Raw genomic sequence first — 21,323 nt, forward strand, 5'->3', positions numbered from 1 at the left:
AATAGTCAGAGACTGAGAAAGTACAGAGGTGAGGCATCATATATCCTTTCTTTTTGCTAGGAATCCATTTTTGACCTCCATGGGAGACAGGACACTGGGCTGGGCAGTAGAAGCACTTCTGTTCTAAAGCCCGTCTTGCTTGAACTGATAAGCTGCAGAATCGTATTTGGAAAACTATAATCTCTATTCACCCTTGCACTTGAAAAGCTTGTATTTTAACTTTTAGACTTCAACCTAGTCTTTAAGCTTGTCAGAGGTGATCTAATCAACTGCTGAGGTTTTGAGACTTTGTGAACATTTGGAGATGAAATAATTAAAAAATGTGCAAAAGTTCAGGCTATTTCAGGTTCAATTTTTGATTTTGATTTTTGATTTTTTTTTGGTGTAAAATTTTCTTCTTGTTCTACTCGGGAGAAAACAAGACCAACCTATAAAATTGTGAACGTATGACTGTGTCAGGAACAAAAGAGTTCTAGTAACACCTGCACCTGTGGCTTAAGAGAGGCATTAAAGGAACAGAGAGAAACAATGAGGCCATGAAATGTTTTTTTCAGTTGTCTCAACCAGTGGAAAATATACATGTGAGATCCCTAGTTCAAGCTGCATTTACTCTATCAGGTGTACCCTTATTTCTTCTGCTAGCCTCCAGAGCAATTCTTCCACCAGTTCCAAAACCTTCTCAACCTTTGTTTCCATAATGTATCTGCTCTCAGCTGCATTTGCAGCATCAAAGAACTATTCTTCAAATCATATAATGTGTATCAAAAAAGATCAGGAGAAAATAAAGACTATTAAAGAAATGCCCCCCCCCCCCCCTTTTCTTTTCCCCTCCTAGCACATATTGGGAATGTCCCTAGTGGTCTCTGTTAGTCCTGCTGAAAGACACCAGGGATTCAGATGATGTATATGGTTAGCTTTCACATATACCTTGCTCTCCAAATGTCAAAGATAATTTCTCTACTCTTGTCCTGCTGACCTTGCCATCCCTCTCTTTGCATCTTTTATTGACTCCACTCCATTTCTGCTACGCAAATACCAGTGTACTGTTTCTAGTTTGAAGGCCATTAAGTCTCATTCAGTACTGAGAGACTGAATCTGTTTGCTGAATGACAGCAATAATGCCAGTCTCCACCATCCATTTCTCACGTTCTAAAATAAGCACCTTCGTGCCTTCTCCATAACACAGCTCATGCTTGAAAGCAGCTTGCTGAAAATATTCATTATCCTCTTCAAATTCTGCCTTGAAATTTTCCATTGCTCAGCTGCCTACCAAAAGCCTCAAGAGTTTAAGCTGCTGGTATACTAAAACCATTATCTACCTTACCAAAGAATATTATCTCATGGTTTCTTTGTATTTTACAACTATATATTGTATCTTTCCTATATTTTGATTGTAAGCATTTCGCAGTAGGGACAATCCCTTTGTTCCCTTTTGCACCATGCCTAATACAACAGGGTTCTTGTCCATAACCTGAGTTTTCATGTACTGCAATAGTACAAATGAATGCTATCAAATATTTTTAAAAAGCAGGTTTTTGTTATTACAGGTACTAATAAATCTTCTCAGCTACTCCAATTCTATTCTCAGTATGCTACATTTGCAGTTGTCAGAAAAAAGCCTTTTTTTAATGGAAAAACAATTGGAAATTTCTTCTAAAATGCTTAACTATCACTGAAGTAAAATAGGGCATATTGACAATTCATGGTGGTTTTTTTTTTTTTTTTTTTTTTTGAAAACCATCTTTGAAATTAGAGTGAGCTGAAGAGCTTTGTAGTAGATGTTAAATTAACGTACTGACTTCCATTAGATCATTGCAGACCAATTGTCCAGGTACAAATACATCATCTTTTCCAACATGTAACGTAACTGCCTAAATCTACTGCACTGGCTTCATGATATGAATAATATAATACCCAAGCACTGATTCATAAGACTATAAAACAAGAGGCTGATGTGGACCACAGTTCAACCAGTTTTTATCCCACTGAGACAATGTGATTCATGTAATAGACATTTTCTAAATGTCTGAGAAACTATTGCACATGAACTCCTCCATAAAAGAAGGATTAAAGTATGATACAAATCCTTAACTGGCCAGAAGGCCTGACACACAGAGGCAGGATGGGGTCAAACAAAAAGTGCTCTAACACAAAAACTATTTGGTTACAGAGATCTAAATATAAGGCCTAAAAAGACCATCTTATTTGCACACTTAAGTGTTGAAACAGTTTATAAAAGATGAATTATTTTGATTCATTATATAAGTTATAGTGGTATGATACATTGTCATTTCACAGTTTATTAATTCATCTATTTTCCATCCATAGTGTGTTTTGTTTTTGTGTTTCTGTTTGAATTCTACCTTTCATGGCACAGAGTAAAACCAATCTGGCTATACTACTCCAGCTTTCATAATGCTTCTAGTCTCCTAAGGAGTGTCAGATGTTCAAAATCAACATGTCATCACATTACAACCGAAAAACTACTCATTACTTTGTTTAACCAGACCTGTCTCACAATAGTGGTTCAAAGACTACTGGAATGGCTGGATCCTGCACAGAGACACAAAAATCAAGAATATGACACTGAAAACATTTCATTTTTCAAAAGTCTTACACTAATTTTTTTTGCTCTTCCATCTCAATAAGAAAGTCTTCATCTATTTGTGTATTTCATCTTCTGGAATATAAGAAAGCACTTTCTGTCATTTTTGAGATAACTACAAATCCTTTCTATTTTCTTCACTAATGCTCTTGAAATTTTCATCTTTAATTTTTTCAATGTTATTTAATTTTAACTGTTGGGACCAGTCAACTGTTTCACCCTCCTACCCCCAAGCATAACTCAAACTTCTCAGTCTTGAAGATTAGTATGAAACACTAGCATCACTAGCTTAGAGTAATGATCAGCAGCATTAACATTTATTTAGCTGGGATGAAAACTAACAACCTGAATACCACACCAAAGAGGAATACCACCACTAACATCCTTTATGCAATAAGTGAGCAAATTCCTTTACTATAATTGGTTGTCCTAAAAAGGAAAAGGAACAAGATAAAAAAGGATGTTTAACAAACACCACTTCCGTATCTATTTTTTAATCTTGAAATTTTAGCAAGTAAACATTTTTAAAAATTAAGAGTTTCAGTCAGTACTAATCAAAGCACATATCCAGACTCTTTGCTTTTGGAATGGTTAATTATCAAGAATTGAAAACAATCCGTTTTGACCACTCCAATTCTTTTACTGTCATTTCTTTCACTGCTCGTTCTGGTGGCTTTCGTTCTTCAGTCATTGAATTCTACCTATTCCTTTTTCTTTCTTACCACCCATACAGTTCACATAACTTGTTGTTTCCCAAAAGGCTGAATAAGAACTTTGGTGTCATCACTTCTCTTTTAGATTTTCAAACTACAGTTTCACAGACAAATGGTTTCTAAAATAAAAAAGTTCAAATTCAGAGTATTTTAAATTCCTCTAACTTGTCCTCCAAAAAATACAAGTTAAAAAAATGTTAAAAGCCCCCTTGAAGGCACCTAGTAAATTAGCATTCAAGTAAAACATGAATGCATGCATGCACATGTATATAAAGTTCTGCACAAGATGAAACTGAAAGTTATTGATTGCAAAAGTGTTATTACTTTTAGAGTTAATAAAAATGCTTTGGGTATAGTATAAATCCCACCACTCCTATCCTTTTCTTCCACAGTTAGAGTAACTATGAACTGTAGCTACCAGTAGGTAAGCTACTGCAAAATACCAAGTATAAGGGAGAAGTAAAACCAAGATTTATCCAAAGGCATTCCAAATGAGCCATTTTTAAAACTTTTACATAACAAAGAAAAATATCTGTAAGACCTTGCAACAAACTATAGTTGTTTTCTGCTCTACAAAGTGAATATTATCTTTAACAAAATCACAATATATCATGTTTTTTCCACACAAAACATTTTTACATAGCTCATGTAATTTTACACCTTTTATGCTTTCACCAAGCATTCACTGAAGTACTGTCTGCTTAAAGTATTTCAAAAGAACAAGAACAGTAAGTGATAGTCTGTGAAAAAAGTTATGCATCTCCCCTTAGGGAACATTTCAAGTTACAGTAGACAAAACATATGCATCATAGCATTAAAATGATTTAGATTCAACATAATATTATGCATTTTCTTTACTAAAACAGTTACCTTACAAGTCTAAATTTGTGTAGAGTGAAGAAAGCATTCACAACCACAAGTACGGTATCAGCTTCTATGAATTTAACCTAAGTTATGTAGTTCATTAAATCTCATTTCCAAATGGAAAAGCCCTTGGCTGTGTGAAATTCCACTCTAATTATTTGGAATCGCTCATATCTCCCTATCATCTTAGAGTAAGTTCAAACAATCAGTTTCAATGATACAGAGCACAGATACACAATATAGGCTTGATATTTGGGATATTTATCCTTGATTATCTTATCTGCGAAGTTGTACTGACAAATTATAACCAATCTTAATATGTCTGCTAAGAAAAAATAAGGCTGAAAGTGGAAGACTAAAAATACACTTCTGTTATCTATTTTTAATATTGTAAATATAAGCTAGAATAATTAAATAGACCAGAGAACCTCCAACAAGCTGCTGCTTATTCCCCAAACTGGAGGATTTTTAAACTGATTTATTATTTTTTTGGCTACTTTCTGCTTCTCTCCAACTGTAGGTACCATGACAGAGCATTATGAAATAGCCTTTGTAAGAATGCTACATAAAGTTCACCAACTATATCAAGCAGATTCTATCTACTTTCATATTTACTCTCTGATTTCCCCACAAAAGATACACAATTAAATCACTGAATTAATCTGGGTTTTCCTTAACCCCCTACTGTAAAAGGTCTATTCACTTGAAGGACAGAGGTTTGTACTTCTTTCAAATTATTCTGTCTTTAACATAATAAATGGGTCATAAAAAAAAAAAAGCCCTCTCTGAACATCTTAAGTGATTTGCAGAAATAAGTACTTTGCTTAACTCCGATTTGTGTTTAAAAAGCAGAAAATTTTAAGGTTTTACTTTTCAAGCAAAGAAATGTGCAAAAAGCCCTTTTCTCCAGGAAAAGAGCTTAGTAAATGGCAGTGAAAAACGAGATAGAGAGAGTCCTCAGAATGACCATGACAATGACTGGCAACCAAGCAATGGAAGGAGGACTCATCATAGGACAGATTGAAAGGCAAAATCATACCTGTTATTTCTCACCAGTTATTTTTGTTTATAGAAATAAAATTTAACAGGCAAGTTTTCAAAACAGACAATCACGAGCAACTTCTGACAAAGAATTTCAATGATTACTAAAAATGAAAATATCAGTCATATGGAGGTGTGTTCTATTTAGATGAAATGATATTCAAATGTAGTTAGTTCTTGGAAAACATTTTCCTCCTACACACATTCTTAAAGCTGACTTTTTCATTATGGAAATGATTACTACTATTACACCACTTCCATATTTCTACATTGCCACCCAAGTGATTGATGTAATTTACTTTAATCAGACAGACACAGATGAGCTGCACTGTGGATAGTTTACATCCCAATGTCCCACTTCTGCAGTAGCACAGATCAATTTGGGGTTATTTTGTGTTTGCAAAATAGGCAGTAATATCCTTACTCTTATTGTACTTTACATATATCTGCAGGTTAAAAAAAAAATCAATAGCATCTTTAATGCAAAACAAATGTTCAAATTCTTTAACGATACAACTCATCTGTTAAATTCCCTATATATTCCAAAAAAATGTCATTATACTCAGTTAAAGTTGACTTCTCAGTGGCTTGCATTCTTCCAAGATATTACATTTACCTATAGTTAGATTTCTAAATATCCGGAAATTACCAGGAAGTAAAAATAAAAGCAGCAACACTTCTGAAAATTCAAAACTTTTTTTAATGCGCAAATCACATCAACTTCATCTCAACTCTTCTCCAGAATTGACTTCAGTTTCAGTGTACATCACAATATTCTGTTTTGCGGATGAAAGGGACAGTAAGGAGTATACAGCAGAGGAAACTGCCAGACCATACTTTCAATAAAAGTAAAAAGCCATGTTTGGTCATGTAGAGTCTGCCAAGCTAGTCTCTACATTTGGTCTGTATCTGATGGCCACATTATCTAATCTACCAAAAATATATCTTTACTACCACACCTTACAATCTATTGATATGTGGGATAAAAGATTCCCTGTAAAATATTATTTACATACAACCTTTCATGGACCTGTAATCAGAGAAGGATGCTATAAGAATATTAGAAATTCTTATTATAATAACAGGTATTCATTTCCCTCTGTGGGAACAACTCACATAATCACCCAGAGCAATGACAGGTCCATGACTTCACTTATGGACTTCTCCTAAAGCTAGGCGCTTATTGATGCATTTATGTAAAATCCTAATAGTGACAGTGTCCCTGACAGAATTATATATCCATATACATGTGGATAAAAATGAGAGAACACAATTCCACTTTGCACAGAACAGGCTGTGCCACTTGGTTAGTTTTTCTTCACATCTCCTTGTTTAGGCCTTTCAGGATGAACTCCAGCTATATTTGTTCAGCCAATGCAGAATCTTACCTCTGTCTGTGGTCTACTTCAAAGAACGATGATAACCCTGCAGCAGGTAAATTACTTCCACTACAAGAACGAACAGATAAAAACAAAAAAAGCCCCCAAATCTTTTCCTGCATCTCTAAATAACGCAAATCTCTTAACATTTCTTTCAAAGAGCAAGCTTCCAGTCCAGATCATTCCACATATTCTTGCATCAGTAGAAGCATTCCTCGCCACCTCTGACACCAGCCGTACGCAGAAGACTGCTAAAAGCAGTCCTATTCAGTGTTTGGTCATTATTTACATTCAAAAACTAGAATAAACAGCCCAGTGCTACCCAGTCACTTATGTCAGACATGCTACAGTACACCAATGCTCAGTTCGGACCAACAGTCCTTCAATCACATACACGAAGTATCGCTCAGAAATACACTAGCAATCTCAAAATGCTTCCTAGCATTACCTAAAACTCTGTTCAGTTTGGTGATATACTATGAGGATTAGTTACTGAAATAGTTTGATCCTTAAATGTACATCCACAAATACACACCCAAATCAGAACTGGGTATGGCACTAATCACATCTTTCAGTTCCTTTTCTCTCTCCTGTCTCCCCATCCCCTGGGCCAAAAGTCACTGAATCCCGTGAATCCCCTGACCCTTAAATAAGCGTATTCAACATAACCTCATTTTCAGTAAGAAATGGCAACTTTTAAGATAAATTTCAAAACACATTGCGTTTGTACCATGTAAAAAACCTGCCAATAAACAGGCAAATCAGTCTTAACCATAGTAGTACTATCACTCCACTACCATTCTACACTTTTTTGGAAAGAACACTACTTCTTTCTCTGTTTAGTCAGGCTGACTTGCTGGTGTGACAGCCTCAGACAAGCTCCCTTTGACATCAACCCAGTAAACTGCACACTTATCTTTTAATCTTAGGCTTCAGTGAGCAGGATTACAGCTGAAATTCTGAACAGAGCCCGCTATCATCAATAAACGAATATGAAAGTGAGCTTATTAACAACACTGGTAGCAAACAGAATACGGGAGAAATCACAGATAATTCTTTTAAAGAAAGAATTACAGCTCATTCACATAATGAAACTTGTGAAGTAGAAGTTTTGTCAGAGGCACAGGGAAAAAGATAACAAATTAGAACCAAATGTTATTCCAGTCTCATGCTGTTTTTCTACAAAACTGTGTTTTTAGGAAACTCAACAATTTTTCCATTGACCAGATCTACCTCACTAGCTGTCATTTTGCTGGTCTACTCTGAAAGCACAACTTCCTTTTTCTGTGTTGAGGGGAGGGGGAGAGAGGGGAAGAAAGGGGTGTTGAGGGGAAGAGAGAATAAACAAACCCGATTTAGACTCACATACACACATAACATTTCTTTATGTTATACCAGTACTTGCATTTACAACATGGAAGTTCACTTCATTCTGATTCTGAGAATTTCAAAAAGAAAACAGTTTTCAATAGTTTCAAATAGTTTTCACTGCCTTTGATACTTTGTTCAACTGCCAAGATCAAGGAAGTCTGAAAATCAGATTTTTCTTATGTGATAGATGGCTCCTGGATGAGGTGAGCCAACAGCCATCTACACAAACCTCTTAGAACATACACCACGTGACAGATCTGAAACAGATGGAAGTCTAACAGTTATTTTATTTTGCCCACCAGAAAGATTTCTTCAACTGTGAAACATTCCTTTCACAGCTTTTTTTGTAAAACATATTTTCCTGTTTGTTTTTATAAAAAGAAAATATATAGAGAATGGCTGTGACCATCATTGGTTCCACCAACCATAACTACCTCTTACCAAGAAGTAGAAAAAAAACATAAAACATTGTCCTTGAGGACATTAAAGCACACCAAACTAAATTTAGGTTTGGGATGAGAAAGGTATAGTAAAAATGATTACAGTAAAGGAAAGAGTAAGGAGTAGAGTCATCTCATCCAGAACAGAAGAAAACAGTCTTGCCTAGAGACATTACATAAGTATTGCTGGGAATTTGAGGAAATCGGAAAATCCAGTTGCAACGTGCTACACTCCATACTCTAATTTGCGGCGAATCTTCTACAGAATGTTCAAAGAATTCACTTGTGTCTTGACTCATTTTATTATTTTTGTACTGCTTTACTTTATTCATATCTATTTCTCACTTCAAGATTGAAGGAAGAGAAGTTTTTTTTTTTAGGGTCACAGTGCTATGCCCTGGAGGACCTACTATTCTGTTGAATAGACAACACCAGAAGGACACCTGGCATTTGCAAATGCTTAGCATGAGGCCTTCTGCTCAGCCACCGTGGTTAAAAACCTAGCTGGGCATAACCTCCTTATGAACAACTGAACAACAAAATTCACTCACACTGTTTCTGCCTCTATGACGAAATCTTGGAAAAGCAGTGAGAAAACTTTCACTACTATGGGTCCAATCCTGTGAGGACCAACCGCATGTATTAGGGCCAACACATTTGGGTCAAAATTGTTCATTAATTCACTCATTCTCAGTAAATTTAACCTACAAGCCATGTGTTGCCTTACTCATTGCCAAACTGTTGGCAATTGGCACATGAGCCCAGTGCCAAAGTTCAGGAAATTTCGGTCAAACACCAGTAGCTACCAGCTACTTTTCAGACAGAATTATTATAGCAAACAGCATTTGGTCTTCAAATTCCTAGACTTCTCCTCCACATAGACAGCAGTCAATCCTATCATAAATCTTTTCTTTTCTTTGATTTTTATTTTGTGTAAAATGAAGACTGGAGAGTTCATATTCAAAGGATAAGAATAAAAATACATACATTCACTTTGATTTTATGATTAGACAACTCTTTCAAAAGTCATAAATCTTTGATGTGCCACATTTTAATTCTGAAGTAGTTTTTTTACTCTCAGATTTTCTTTGCAATACTTACAATTGTTACATACAACCAAAGCTATTCTGTACCTCTGTACATTTAATTTTATTACCATGTTTCCTTTCACTCTGACAGCGTGTGAAGTTTTGGTATTGCCTACACAAATGACGACATAATCATTTGCTATCTTTGTACACAATCATTACAGCTGAATGAGTTTGTTACCAGCACAAATTACATGCATATAATTATAAATTACCTGTCATTTCTGATTTTAAAAAAATCAATTTCAAATAAAAAAGCAGACAGCTCCATCTGAAAGAATATATCAACAGACGCTTGCACTACACTGTTATGTTGTGTGCTTTTACAAACTTGCCCTTAAAAGCTTCTCTAGACTTAAAGCCTCATAACACTGACATTATGCACAGATGTCAACCGCCAAAACTTAGGTATCAAGTGCATTTTAGACACCGACATGTATCTACGACTCTTGCATGGAGAGACAGAAGCCAGAACCAGCAGGTGATCAGTGTCCTTGGGGAGCCCCAGCTGGACACTGGGGCAGGGGACTCCCGTGTTTAGGGAGCTGAATCCCACCTGCTGCCTTCTGTGTGCTGGAACAGCCTTCCAGGAGCTGTCTGAAGAGAAGGGTTGGCTCCGGCTTCAAGCTATGACAGTTTGGAAATACTTGTGTCCTGGTGCTACTGTGTGGCTCCTTTCTTGACAGTTAAGGTGAATATCCAGCACCTGGATATCTGGCGGACTCCAGAATTGTCGTACCAGTTTGCAAGGGCGCAGAGAGGCTGGATTACAGGCTGGCTTGTGTTTGAACATGGGTGTGAGAGAGTTCTACAGCTCTTCCAAAAAGTGGGTGATAAGAAGTGTGCAGAAAAGGTCAGCTTTCTGATTAAAGCCTCCGATTAGAACTGCTGTCCTTTGCTAACCTTTTCTAAGAGGACAGTAACTCCTCCCATGTTTATTGTTACACTGAGGCTTGTACTGCAGTAAGAAAAAAAAAGTGGGGAAGCCTCTGTACACTGCAAGTCAAAGTTACTATGAAAGTTTTTCATCCGACTCAGGTCATATCCATCTAATACCTCACTCATTCATGAATGCTAGCAGAAGCTACATGACAGAGGTTTTCTTTTCCCTTCTGTTTAACAGACATGTAATTTTAATTCAATTTTAGCTGTACTTGAGATTGAGGCACCTGAGAGAGGCTTGATGATTTGCAGGTGAGACTTGTAAAGTTCTGCAGAGTATGGTGAAAATTCCATATATGACACGTTCAAAGCTATGAATACTTCCAAGACTTTTAATTGGTTATCCTTCACCTACTTTCTACAAGACCCACTTTTATTCTAGCTCTGCTGAGAGAAATGTTACCTGCAGATCCCTTCCAAAAAGACAGAGAGCCAAGATAGCTATTTTCCAAAGCACCTTCCCCAGGAAAGAGGGAGGAAAAAAGTGACATAATGACTGAAGAGGAAAACTGCATTTAGCTTATCTTCTTTGTAAGTGAAAACCTTTTCAAAAAAAATCATAGAAATTCATTTGAAACAGTCAATAAAGCAGATGCTAAATTGAGCAAGATGCAAAAACTGCTGTAGTAATGCCAAAAAAAAACCCAAACAAAAAAACCTTAGAATACTGAAATTTTCAAGAATGACATTCACATGAATGTTTGGCAGGAGAGTGAACCACCCCATTTTCTGTTTCCCACAATACAGGTGAACTAGGGATTGAGGCTGAGGGATTTTACAAACACGTCAGATCCAACGCTTCTAAACAACCATGAGTTTAGAAAGCCACTAAACATTAATACATTGCTTCATTTCATGCGAAAACATAAAAATGAGACAAAAATATATTTGAATCATGATCACAGTATGTACTAATAATAGAATAACATAAGAACACTATAAAATATTAATAGGATTTCATTATAAGTAATTTTAAAATGAACACTACCAAAGGACTTCAACAGCTTGTGTTAAAGAAAAACACCCATGCGTCTGAAACACTGGAAGATGTACCCAAATCAGTTTCACTTGGTTTGCCTGGCATGAATAACCAAATAAGTATGTTCTGCTTCTATGTAATTTACTAGACAAAAATTTTGGTTTTCATTGTTCATCCCCTTTTTTGGTTTTTCATTTTATCACATATTAGAAACGACTTACCAGTAATTTACTTTGTTTTTAGTCTCTTTTTTATTGCAAAGACTTTGGAGGACAGTCAGCAGATGCAGTGAACAGAGAGTGGCTTAATTTACTGTGTCACTTGAAAGAATTTGGAAACAAAGGAGACATCAAAAGATGCAATGGGCCAAGTCATCAAAATCTGCTAGCACTCCATACGCTTAAGGACTGGATCTCATACAAAGCAGCCAGATTCACAACCTTGCATACGGGGGAACCATATTGCTAGCAGTTTTCCATCCTATGACAAAGATCACCAAAGAAAGGAGTGTGCAGTAGCTACTGCACTTTATACATCTCTCTCAGAAAATGCAGGTTTTTAACAAGATTCCATAAGATAGCAGCTATTTTCTGTCCTATTTCATCTTTCTGGATTCAATATATTCCTTCTTTTAAACTTTAATCAAAAAAAAAAAAGCACTTCAGATATTCCCTTCTAACACCAAAACAAGTAAGCTAATATTTCTAGGGACAGCACAACTTCAGCCCACTGTAGTGTTTGGGTCCTTGTAAAGAGCTCAGATGCACCATATAAAGCCGGAATTTTCAGAAATACTCAGTTTCAACCTACCTGTTCCCACTAAAGAGATTCCTAGTGTTTTCCCACTCCCAAATATTGGAAAACTTGAAGTAAATCTCCCAAATAATCAGATTTAGAAATAAACATACCCATTTATTTATTCCGACTTTACGAGCCATTAGGAAGAAGGTCCATGTTTTAAACTATTGTTTAGTTCATATTGTTTAGTCATGAAATCTGAGACAAAAAAAGGGGCAATCCTTTCCACGATTGCAATGGGAGCAAGAGTACATTAGCACTGCACTCGACTCAAAGTTCCAGCATCAGAAAATTTTAGTATCTAGTATCACTTGAAAAACCTAAACTCAGAAGCCCCAAACAGTATGAAATCAGACAAAAAATAAAAATCTTAAGTTTTAATCCGTGCCGAGAGATTGGTTTTGTAGAAGTTGTAGAATAGCCTTTTTCCAAGTACATCCAAGGGGGGGCTTTACTACATGCAGTGATGGTGCCTGATACTTCAATCAGAGCCAGCTTACCGCCATAAGCAAAATTTCATTTTTCTAGCCAGTGGAGGGGGGGTCAGGGTTGCATGGATGCCGGGCAGCTTGTACCATGGGAAATGGTAAAAGGGAAAAGAAGAAACATGCAGACCTGACATAAGGAGGAAAGCAGAGAGCTATGATGCAGAACAACGAGGAGGTCCCATCAGACTCAGGTTTGCTGCTTCTTTATCTTAGAAACAGAAACACGGGAATAGTGGCAGCGGTGCTGGGAACAGCCAACTATGACCCTGTGCAATAAGAACTGCCTTCTGCCCCCTGTGGCAGCAGCAGCAAGCCTGATTCTCCAGGGCTCTGGCACATGCCGAGTAGAAGAGGGATAAGAGCTATTTTGCTATCGGCAGCAACCTACTGCCCCAAGCGACTGCCTACTTTGCCTGTGGCCAAAAGAAGTCCTGATTTTAATAAAAACTGCAGAAAAAAAATTTTTGGAACATCAGGAAATTCAAATGGCTATGTTTTTATTTAGTAAGTACAGCAGTAGTATCATAATGTGCTTTTAAAAACCAGCCCTTTCAAATAATTACGTATCATCTACATATGCTGAATGCCTATATTTTTCAAAGATAATCAGAATGTGTCCCCATATATAATGTGGTGCAAAGCTACCACTTCAAATCAGTTCTCTCTCTCTCTCTCTCTCTCTCCTCCCCCCCCCCCCCCCCCAATATTTACTAACTACAAGTATTTTTCTTTTGATTAAGTAGCTGGTTGGTTTTCATTAGCAGCCAGACTCTTCAACATGATCAACACCAAAAATGTTACACTGAACAGAAATCCTGTAACTAATCACCTAGTAGGGTGACCATGACTATTTCCAGACGCTTCCTCTGCCTCTGTAAGCCAGTGACGAATTGCAGTTATTAACAGGTCAGTGAATAAATTAATTCCAGGGCACTGGAAATTATGTTCATGAAATGAAAAGTGGCCTTGCTGACATTGCATCACTATTTCTAGACAGTGCGCTTGAACACCAAATAAATCTCAACTTGGATGAGTGCCAAAAACTAGTGACCTAGTTTCATTAGGGTGGGAAAGCAATAGCAGTTGGTCCTATGAGAGCAGATTACCAAAATAACTTCACAGAGATGAAAACATTCCATACAGAATTTTCTTTAAATCATACATTTTCCATTTTAACAGTTCAATGAGAAACCTCTCTCTCAAAAAACACCAGTCTTTCTGAGATCCAGTAGATTTTAAAGTTAAAATGCACTTACATTTCTCACACTGACATTCCTATAGAGCACTCCCATTACAGAGAATAAATATTATCTTCTTTCTATCTCATTATCTCTTCCATCTCATTCATAATACTTTAATACTGTTTTAAATCAAAACAGCTTTTGCATTTTCAGTGAAAAATGTAACACTTCATGCTTAAACAAAGAGTTTTTACTAATAAAAGTAAGTCTATTTTTAAATATTCAGCACACAGTAATCTGCTCAGTAATCTTCCTTGATTAAAAATTCCTTGGCTTCTCTTCAAAAAACACATTGAGTATGGACGAGCTCCACAGCTGTCGACATAATTTTTAGGAACTTACTAAGCGTTGTTGCATCTATACTAGATCCCATTTATATACTCCTAGCAGGTACTCCAGAACCCCATTCCCCACTCCTTCACCCCCAGAAACATCTATCTTGAGATTCGGACATACTGATGAATCTTGATAACAACACAGAGTAGATGACATTTCATTGTCTATTTTTATTTCATCTTTCTGAAACCCACTGCTTTCTGCAAATTGCTTTCCATTCACCAAGTAAAGTACAGAAGGTAAACTGAAATACTGTATAAAGACTATTCTTCCACAGCTAAAAATCCCACAACCTTCTTTTATGAACCAAACTGAAACATGACATAAGTAATGAAAGGCATTAATTTCAAAGAGGGAACATGTGCAGCACAACCCAGCAAACCCCGTTTGTTCAAAATGTCCTTACTTGCAGTTTAGTCATTGACACATAAATCTTAACCGCATACTATGCGCAATAAGGGTCCATTGTGTAAAGACTTTTGCAACAGGTCTAAAATTGAAAAGAAAAACATACTCTTCATTTAACCTCCACAAAACTCTGTGTTCTCTTCCTTCAGATGCACTATTTCTGAAATCATGACTACTAGATCAAATCCTAACGGTTAATCATCATTTTTGTAGTTCTTACCAAGGCATACTCAGACATCAATGGAAGTTTTTAACCAATGACATCAAGACTTATACCTAAATTCTGCAAGGACATAAATTTGAAAAATACTATGGGAATATATGGCAAAAACAAAACAGAACAAAAAACCTAGAGAGATACATGCGCTTCTAAAATCCATAATGACTTTCTTCTTAATAAACCATTTTTAAGAAAATCAACAGGAAAGTTTTAGCATCCTGTTTCTGTTTCCTTATCTATCAAGAGTTATTAAGACCTCAGGTTTGTATTTCAAACCTGACTTGTTCCTCTGTCAGTAACTTCCTGATCAATGTGTACATCTTCATTCTCTTTTCTCCCTTCTGTCCCTGCTAGAAAGCTGTCAGGTTTGTACAATCTCTCTGTACAGACTGGAGGGTTTTTGCAGTCTCCATCCCAAATGTACGCATCCACTGTGGCAGCCTAACAGATTGTCAAACTGTAGATTAGAAAAATAAATAAAATGAAAATAAAAGGGAGTAGAGGTGCAGAAGCTGAGTCACTTGACAACAACTTAGAGTGGCCTATGAGGCACCTGATTCCTATGGCTGAATGTTGCTTTCCTCACCTGCAAGAATCACACAGGCCTTCTGCATAAACATTTTATCTCAGTTTCTGCAACTGATAAACATATGTGGTCATTTAGGGTCAAATGTTTCATCTTCCTCACCTCATATTATAGTGGGTCTATCACTATGCATATTAACAAGTTTCTTAACACTACAAGGAATATTTACACCATCATCTTCAAGCATCTTACTTAGGAGTAAATCAAAGAACTGAAATATGGAGTTCATGGCTCCTGTGCAATCAACGAAGAGAAATAGGTGTTGCGCAGCAACTGAGATACCCAAAACAGCCTACGTAGTAGGAGTAACAATTTTAACTCCTCTCTTTATCTTCCTGTCTTTCCCTCCTCTGGTATCGTTTTCATACACACAGAACGTATAGCTGGTAATAAGACATTTCTGCTAGATTCTGTCAGTAAAAGATAAATTATATTACTTTGCCAGCAAGATCACGAAAGTGATGCTACAGGTCATTACTGAGACAATCTCTGGAAAATGAGCTGAATCAGCAACTTCAAGTAGCAACTTGGAAAAGATAATCAGATAAGGTGGTACAGAACCTTAAACATAAAATATGCTGACCATGGAAAGAGTTGAGCCTAGAACTTGGAAACTCGGGATTTTTGCTTTGGTCCCTACCCCATCTTAAGAGGTGAGAGAAGTCACTAGATACTTAGTTTAATTTGCCTATTATTTATTCTCAAAACATAACTCTTCACTAAGTCAACTTTAAAAAATAAATAGTTTTATGCAATTGTATCTTCTCCATACAGCAACTTTTTATTTTCATCCATGCACCCACCCTTCCCCAGAAACATCACTACTTATTACCTAGTTTTCCTTTAATTTTCATGTCAGCTTACAAAGGAGAAATTGAAAGAAAATAATACAGAAATTGCACACTGATGTGTGCATTTGGAAATTTTTATAATTGATTTAGAGTGGACAATAGCCCTCAAGAGAAGGACAGTGGTTTCAGGACATATTCAGAGGTGGCAAAGGTGGTCCTTTACAAAGTACTCAACTATTTGGCTTCTTACAACTCTTTAAATAAATTCCAAGCTTTGCCCAAGGGGAAAAACATTTCGTCAAAGGCATTCGTGGACCCTGCTGAATCTTTATGGCTAGATCTTTATGACTGACCAAATAAGCTCATTTACCACGATAATAAATAAAGATCACTGTCAATTTTAACTGGCTTTGGAACAGTAGAGATCTTTACCTTGCAGTATTTTAGATCATGTTTCTCTCCATTTACTTTATTCTCTTTCATCTTCCTTTCACTATAGCACCCCAAATAAATCTATCCTATTTTGCACCTACGCTATAAAACCTACTGTGAATTCCATTCATACTGTTGTGCTCTGCCTAAACTGAAGTTTCTATTCAGTGCCATGCTGTTCTATATACGGACATAAAATTGAATTGCAAATGCAAAGTTTGGGTTTGCTTTCTTTTCAAAGCTTCACTCTTCAGTTACCAATGTCACATAAATGGTCTGAAAGAGATACGAGTGTGATAGTACAACCCACGCTCACTTAGACAGAACTTGAATGGGGCTTAAATCTGCATGAATTAAGCAGAAGGGAAGAAACCAAACCTTCTGTCACTTTTATGCATATTTCTGACTGTCATTCAAAAATGAGCAATCCATCAATCTCACAATACAATTTTAAAACCATTGAAACCAAATATATTAGTTTATCTATAAAAATGAGGAAAACAACTGATAACTGTATCTCTACCTACATCCAATTGTTTGGATGCTGGCTCAGGTTGCAAGCATGAAATTTTAATCTTAGATTTTAATAAAAACAGCAGAACTCAGAACTTCAATCTCAACATACAGCACAACGTTGCTAGTGTCCCCAGGACATGAGAAAGCTTTAAAGAAGATTTAATCATTGTTTGTAGCTGACGTTTGTTTTCTCCATATCTAAATTACATTAATCTCCTGCTTCAGGCCTTCCATGCTTTGCCCTCCAGGGCCACGAAGATCCTCTTTCTCTTCTCTCACTCTAATGCCCAACTTGGCTTCTGGGAGTTTCTTTTGCTCTTGTTTTTACTTCCTCCTTCCTCTGCAGCATCAAAGGACTAACTTCAACTAGATACAAGGCGGGGGCGGTATTGTTCCTTGTGATTTTAAAATTTCTCATTGACTGATTGTTAATTCTGGTCTGTAAACAAGACAATCTCCAAATGTAGGTCAGGAAGAAATCTGTGCTAGCAGAAACCACAGGAATGTCAAAAAGGGTCAGTTTCCTGACACTGACCTTGAAATTTCAAATAACAAATTCTATACAATTGCAATTGCTTGCAGCATTGATGATAGGCTCAATATTTCCTTTTACAGGAAGAAGAGTGAGTGAGTGAGCGTGTTTTTAAGCTGTAAGTCTTGCATTTCTTATACAGTTTTGGAAAGCATTCTGCAGCCAGGATGCAAAGGAAAAAGCACAGATTATTCTGTGGATTCCTCTGAAACAGATAAATACTGTGTGTTTCATGTGAATATGCGGAATAGTTCTGATGACGTGGAGTTCTCCAATCTTGTGTTCCTGCAGTACATTACCACTGCTTGTGATCTATTCTGTTTACACATATAGACTGTAAATACAATTTGAAAAAACATTAGTTTTATGTATTGAGCATTTGCAGCATAAGTATTGCATGACATTTTAAAATTCTGCCTCAACATCATCACCATTAGAACTGATCATAAAGTCAGGGAGAAAATGAGTCATCTGATGAAAATCAGCTTATTTTTATTTAAAAAAAAAAAGAAGAAAACATAAGAACCACAATTCTCTCTAACTTACAGAAGCAGAACTAATTTACCTCCCTCCAATAACATTCTACATATTTTGTTTAATTACTTTGAGAAAAGAGTGGATGTTCAAACATCTGTTTTCTACACTATTAGCGATTTTTTACTTGAGGCCATTTATTTAACACGATGCATAAAATAAACTTTACAAAATATTAAAATGCAAATAAAGCTATTGAGACTTCAGATGATTGAAGAAAAAGCAGATAAACGTTCAGAGTAATTTAGTTTTTTTACTGTATCAAATGATAATAGGACTGTAAATGCTCAGCAGACACTTTTAGACCTCAGTAAAATAATTTTAAAGTCTTTCATACTTGTTTAAAAAAAAAAGTGTATCTTCTTGTTTGTTCCCCAGCATATCAATTAAGAACAGCATCAATGAAATTCTGAAGATGTCACTTCAGTAGCTTATTTAAGTTGTCTTCTACCAACATTTGTTAATTTGAGGGATTTTTAATACTAAAATCTGACATAAGATCCCAATGGGGATAGGGAAGCAAGGGAAGTAAGAGAAGTTACAAGAGAGTTTATGGACCAGCTGAAGAAAAAAAAAGAAATACACTCAAAGTTAACCATTTCACTTTTTTTTTTTTCTTTCCTTCTTCCTCCCATCAGTCGCTTAGTTGTTTCAGGACTAAGAATTAAATTTTAAAAGGGAAAGAGGACTCAATGGTACTTCTATGTAATGAGACAAATTTCTTTTTATATAAAAGAATCAGAGAGTAAGAGTTTATGGAAAAAAGCAAAGGAGAAGAAAAGACTAGCGGCAATGACAGCAGGGATGCAGGTGGGATGGAAGGGTGTAGAGGCAAGAGGTAAAGTTACAGGAAATAAGCAGATTTTTCTTTCTAAATACCTGTGTAATCATACATTACCAAGTAGCGCCTACAGATAGAATTTTTTTTTTAAGCCCTCTTTCAGACACTACCATGAATGGCAACATAGATTTTTCAATATTTGTCAAATGCAATTATTTCTATTACATTTGAAACTACAGTATATAAAAGCTAACTGTGTGTCAGATTTCAACTTGAAATGTCTGACATTTTATTTAACCTTTACACTTGGTTGAATTGCACAGCTCCTGCTGTTAGCAAGATCACATTCTGTATGAGTTTGTCACATCTGGAAATACCCTTGACATCTTTCTCATCTCAAATAGGATTTTTTTTTTAATTTTTAAAAAAATCCTCTAATAGAGACCTTCATTCTGTTTTTAAAAGTGAAAAAGAGTAATTTAGGAGATAATAAAAATTCACAATGATTACCAATTTTCATGCTTACCCTCATTCTCTTTCCATGCAAAGAAAACTGATTTTTCAGTGCTTTCCTCCATCACCTTTTATAATCCACAAATACCGTAACTTCCCCAAACACATTTTAAAATTTAGAAGAGTCAAAACAACACTGTTACCAGAGTGGAAAGAAAAAGAGAACACAAATTTTTTAATTAAATATCTCTCTTGCTATAGATATTGAAGACAAGAAAAAGTCCAGCATGCTACATAACATAGCTTCAGTTTCACATCTGAAAAAAGGCATCCAAAGTAATTTCAAGATATAGAAAAGATACAGTTGTTTCACGTTAACAAAGTTTTTGTTTTTTGGGTTTTTTTTTGTTAAGGTTTCTGGGTATAATATGCTTTTAAATTGAAAACTGAGATGGAAAAATACATTTATTTTATTTTAAAGAGACTGAGTTGCTCTTCAAGGCTTCGTAGAGACAGATCTGTAATGAAGTAATATTTTTATTGGGGAGAACAAGGACAGAATTTATTTTGATGACTTGAATGAAGTCATGCAAATTAAAATATATTCAGAAACAAAACAAAAAAGAGGTGTGAAAGTTCTAAGTATGCAGGGTGGTAGCTACAGTTTTAACCCAGCTGGGTCAAATTATCTGCTGACATTAATCTATTAATTTCAACAGTTTTCCATTATGTTGTTTTATCCTTTTATGTAGAAACATAATTGTGGATGAATACCAATAGCTCAGCTCTTTACATAAAATTCCCAAAAGCATTTGCATAAAACAAAAAATATGACTTCTTTCATATACACCTGTCTTCCCCACTTCCTACTGGCACAGAACATTTCTCCTTGTCCAACCAATTGCACCCCATTCTATTAACAGAGCAAGAAAGTGCAAGTATGCTGTTTGCCGCATTATCATCTCCTCAGAACACATCTATTATTGAGTGGTGTCCAAATAAGATACTAACTAAATAAAAGCAGATATGCCAGCAAGGCATCCTCTCTCTATTGCAGGCCCAGTATGACACTTGGAGTGAAAGGCTGGAGATAAACAATCAAATGAATTATGAATGGAGATATCTTTAAAAAGTCACAAAGCGGTAAAAGGACGGACAATATACGCTCTAAAAGACAATTTCCAGCCAAGAAGAAACTCGTCACTGTGAAACACTTCCTGTATAAGTTGAGAGACAGCAGAAACATTCAGTTAATGTTAAGAGGTTTGCTTTCTTTTTACTCCAGTTTGGGAAATAACAGTAGGAAGAAAAAGAACATGATTTTTGTGCAAGAGAGACTCTTCTTACATGAAGCTGAGTTCTGTACAGACTACACTGTCATACAGAAAATAAGTCTGAATGCATGGCTCACACAGACTCACTGGTTCCAGTCAGATGAGTATTCTGACTGAAACATTTTCCATATTTGCGACATCTATAATACGTCCCCCTGATGTGGATTCCTTCACGTCCAATAATGGGTGAGTTTATGCTGAAACCTTTCCTCTGTGAGAACAATAAAGGTTATTCCCTTTATCTGGCTACCACAATTCTAGGAACTCCCTACTTTTGAGACCATTGCCCCTGTAGTCAAATTAGACCAAAATTGCCCAATACACCCAAAGTTCATGGGGAAGAAAAGCGTGAAAGAAAACTGACAAATGGACAATCTGACATATATACTTGTGGTGGTGCCACAAAACCACTTGTACAATGAATAGCTATTGGGGGACTTTCCAATGAAAA

General features: G+C 36.0%; 1 protein-coding gene and 1 long non-coding RNA gene across 6 annotated transcripts in view; both read right to left on the reverse strand.

Annotated features, from left to right (window-relative positions):
• LOC135323466 (methylglutaconyl-CoA hydratase, mitochondrial) overlaps positions 1 to 21,323 on the reverse strand; it is a 111,254-nt gene that overhangs the window by 33,327 nt on the left and 56,604 nt on the right. The gene's annotated exons all lie outside the window — the stretch shown is intronic.
• LOC135324437 (uncharacterized) lies at positions 14,122 to 20,932 on the reverse strand. The gene is made up of 2 exons (XR_010385811.1): positions 19,612 to 20,932; positions 14,122 to 18,104 (listed from the first exon to the last, which is right to left on the reverse strand). It is a non-coding gene; the product is annotated as an uncharacterized LOC135324437 (long non-coding RNA).

Source organism: Dromaius novaehollandiae, chromosome W (assembly GCF_036370855.1).
Source record: "Dromaius novaehollandiae isolate bDroNov1 chromosome W, bDroNov1.hap1, whole genome shotgun sequence".
Lineage (NCBI taxonomy): Eukaryota > Metazoa > Chordata > Aves > Casuariiformes > Dromaiidae > Dromaius > Dromaius novaehollandiae.